Below are 4032 nucleotides of genomic sequence, written 5' to 3' on the forward strand. Positions count from 1 at the left end.
ATATAATTAGAACTTATAATTTAAAAAAATAAATAAAAATTTAAAAATATAAAAATTTACAATTGATTTAATCAATTAATGAAATTATTTATCAGTCAATAATGAAAAATATATTATATATTATTAATTATCAATCGATAATTAAAAATTTTAATTGTTAATCATCAATTGTTAATTGTTAGTTTGTAACTGAAAATTAAATTAAAGTTCTATTTACTGTATACGAATATATGTTATATTAAGTGAATAACTGTTGACGACTAAAACTAATTGATATTAAATCCGAGAACAGATTCAAATAGTATATAATTATATGACAGAGAATTTTAATAGTCGATCATTAATCAAATAGATCATTGAATACTCATTGTAATCACTAATTGTCATTATATATCATATATTCAAATCATTAATCATTAAATCTATTAAATATTGATATTATATATAAAATTATATTTCAATAGAAAATAAGTCAAGAAATTCCATCAAAGAAAATTTTTCTACATTAAAGAAAACAATTCATAAAAAACAATAAAAAAATTACTATTTCGAATGAAACATCTAAAGAATATTATTCACAAGTAGAAAAAATGAAAAAAAAATACCATAATATAGATAGTATTAAGTAAACACGATACATAACCTCTTGAAGTCATTGATAAAATCGATCTAATTGCTCTGTTAAACAATTTTTCTTCAAATTTCATATTTATTTATGAAAGACTCTATTCAATAATGATTTATATATTCGAATCAAATTTGCCGTTAATGAGAAAAGGAATCCAGAAAAATATTATTCATGAAATCGACCTCATTTACTTTTTCTATCGATTGTTCGTTGAATGAACAGAACAAAAGTCTAACAATAGTCCCAACTTGTCCAATTCGTAGAAGCTGCAATAACCGTGAACGTGATTAATTAAAATTGATGGATTCATCGATGAAAAAACGCATACACACAATTTCCTAATCCCTTTCTCTCTTATTTAGTAAGGTTAAGGATCGAAAGGAATATAATTCAGTCTTGAAATAACTAATAAACTCACACAAAAAAAGAAAATTATTGTTTCACTTCGTACAATATTTCTAACACTTTTATTGTATACCATGAAAAGATCGAATTTTTCTTCGAATCTCGAAACTCGTGTTTTCTAATTAACCTGCCATCACGTTTTTTCCCTTCTTTCTTTAACGGAAAACTGATAACATACCTTTGAACCGCTATTGGTGGGATCGACTTAACTTTCGTTTTCTGATTGGTTGCTCCCACTGGGATCAATTAACAGCCTCCTGATAACTTTTTCATTATTTCAGTAAATTTGGCTAGTATAACTAAATGAGAAATAGTATAGAAATAAAAAAGTAAAAAGAAAAATCTTTTATTAATGATCAATGATTTGTGATAAAACTCTAATATTTAAAAATATCTAGATTAATTAAGTGCAAAAATACATAAATTGAAAAAAATAAATATAATATTAAATATTCTATTTTATAAAAAACTTGAATTGAGGTTATATGTGATTTTGAATATATTATTTTGTTTATATTAAATAAATTTCAAAAATATAAATATAACACAATGAAAGATGAAAAATATTGTTCTTTTTTTTATTTTTTTGATTTTCTATCTTGGTTAATGTATGCATGATGCAAAAAAAAAAACTAATATAATAACTAATTAATGTAATAAAGAAAGTTGTACTTTATCAATATAGAAGCTAGTAATAAAGCAAACTAAATTACTCTTCTTATATAGTTTGCTAAGCTTTAAAAAAGGTTTATATTAATTTTATAAGTGATTAATGTAAAAACTTGGAAGAATTTATGGAGTAGTTGAAGAATAAAATTATGCATATACATGCATGTACTTATTTTATCTTACCGACTTTTCTGCAAAAGAATTTTGAATAAAATAAGTATCGATGATCAATCCAATATAATATTGATTGATTTAGAATATAATTTGTAATAATATATAAAATGTTGAAAAGTGAAAAAAATTATTTTTTTTTTTATTTCTATTATTTCTCTGATCTCCTGTTTTAAAAAATATTTCATTATAGTGAATGAAATATAAAAGTGAAAGAAAATTCTATATTTTCCTTTGTAAAGTGAAAATTTAACAAGGATTTGAATATAATGCTCATGTAGGCATAGACAGAATTTTTTATCTTCTCATTTTATTTCTACGTTCATATTTCATCTAAAATTAATTCTTTTTAATTTATTTTAATTCATTTTTATATAATTTAAATATAATTATATTTTCATTAATACATTCTAATAGTTCTTATAATTTTTTCAAAACACTTACAAGAAACAAGAATAGATAGTTCTAAGAAAGAAGTTTCAAATAATCTAAGTTATATTAAATATCAAACATAGAATATAATAAACATTTTTTGAAATACTTAAATACAATAATTATTTCCATTAAGTAAAATATGAGATATCAAATGCATCGCACTTTTGAGAAGCTTTTTCCAATGATTGGACATGTTTTTACAAGACGAATGAACAAATTTATCTTCATGGCACTTAGTACAATACAGTGGTTTCTATCATACGAGATTTCTACCCTGTAAATGGGTGAACAATCCAACCAGACTGGCGGAGCGGATATTTTCCGCGACAATGACTCGCGAAACGACAAACGCTGTCGATAAAACGAGGCGAGGTACACGTTAATGGCGGGATTATCAGGACGATTTATTAGTATAATTTTAACGGTATTATAACGGTCGAAACGGTTGAGATATATTAATGGAATTAATAATCGGAGAAGTAATATTCATTGGTAGAATCCCATCCCTTGTTAGTCGGATATATATTTGTACAGGTTTTCAGATTAACTGGTTCTGGTAATCTTGAACGTTTCCAGTCCCATAATGCTATTAAATCATACAAAAAAGCTTTTTGGATATTTTTCATGTATTTGTTATTACTTGCAAGTTGCAAGTAAAATTGCTTTATAAAGTTTTATTTTTTCTTTTCAGATTTGAAATTTTGATTTTTGAAATTATTTATTCATTTATTATTTATTCATAAGATTTTGAAAATAAAATTTTGTTTCTGAAAAAAAAAGTTTTAAATCTTAATATTATTAGAATTATATAAAATCTTTTTATATATTGTTACATTGTTTGGAATTTTGATTTCTTGAGATTTATTTGTTTATGGGATTTTGAAAATAGAATTTCGTTTTTTAATTATGTAAGAATTAATAATAATTCAAATATATTTCGCAAAATTCTTCTTAAATTAGTTTTAGAAATTTGTTCAACTTACTCCATAAGCAATGTCCAATATTAGTTAATATTGATAATTCACTAACATCAGCTCTTGATCAGACTACTGTTTACTTGATAAACAATTATGTATTATTTTTCTAATCACTGAGCAAAATTATCACGTTTTAAAAGTCATTCTTCGTTTAACAATATTTAATTTTTCAAAAAATTATTTTAACATCTTTTTTTTTATAAATAACCTATAAAATATTCCTTTGATATTTTTTATAATTTATCCATGTTTCTGTAACAGATTTGTAATAATTAAAAAATTTTAATTTTTGAGCAGATATATTCTTTAAAAAAATAGAAAGAAATATTGATTTTTTTTTTTTTAATTAGAAGAATAGTTGTAAATAAGCATTATTCATCAATAATTATAAGGATAATAATAATGATAAAGAATAAGCCTTTTTGATTGTATGGATGGTTAAGATTAAAGATCGAGGAAGATCTTTAAATGAAAGAAAGCCGTCTTTGAAAGCCAGGTATATTTCTTGATACCAACATTCATAAGGAAGAGACTTCTATATCGCAGTTTGACTTCTCTATTTATGAACTGCTACGGACATAACCTAAAAATGGGGCATCGCTCTTAAGAATTCATGTCATGACTACGTCTTATACATATAAACTTATTGAGGCTGTCTCCAAAACATGGTACCAAACAGAAAGCGTTTTCCTGGAATTCAAAATAACTATTCTCATAAACAACTGTTCTTTTTTTTTTTTTTTTACG

At 23.5% G+C, this 4032-nt stretch overlaps 1 protein-coding gene and 2 long non-coding RNA genes across 7 annotated transcripts in view; 1 reads left to right on the top strand and 2 right to left on the bottom strand.

Annotated features, from left to right (window-relative positions):
* The window catches only part of LOC102681051, a 5012-nt gene extending 3757 nt beyond the window's left edge, over positions 1–1255 (bottom strand). The window contains exons 1-2 of one of the 4 annotated variants that reach the window (XR_004149812.1): positions 1047–1249; positions 632–894 (exon numbers count right to left, since the gene is read on the bottom strand). This is a non-coding gene — a long non-coding RNA (uncharacterized LOC102681051). Of the gene's footprint in view, positions 1–631; positions 895–1046 lie in introns of all 4 variants that reach the window. The other 3 variants (XR_420563.2, XR_004149815.1, XR_004149818.1) reach the window with 3 other exon arrangements.
* LOC102680362 overlaps positions 1–4032 on the top strand; it is a 56830-nt gene that overhangs the window by 14492 nt on the left and 38306 nt on the right. The gene's annotated exons all lie outside the window — the stretch shown is intronic.
* LOC102680967 overlaps positions 2467–4032 on the bottom strand; it is a 2465-nt gene continuing 899 nt past the window's right edge. Inside the window, exons 2-3 of the long non-coding RNA XR_004149821.1 lie at positions 3802–3975; positions 2467–3537 (exon numbers count right to left, since the gene is read on the bottom strand). This is a non-coding gene — a long non-coding RNA (uncharacterized LOC102680967). The remainder of the gene's footprint in view (positions 3538–3801; positions 3976–4032) is intronic.

The sequence above is a fragment of the Apis dorsata genome, unplaced genomic scaffold (assembly GCF_000469605.1).
Source record: "Apis dorsata unplaced genomic scaffold, Apis dorsata 1.3 scaffold_5, whole genome shotgun sequence".
Taxonomy (NCBI): domain Eukaryota; kingdom Metazoa; phylum Arthropoda; class Insecta; order Hymenoptera; family Apidae; genus Apis; species Apis dorsata.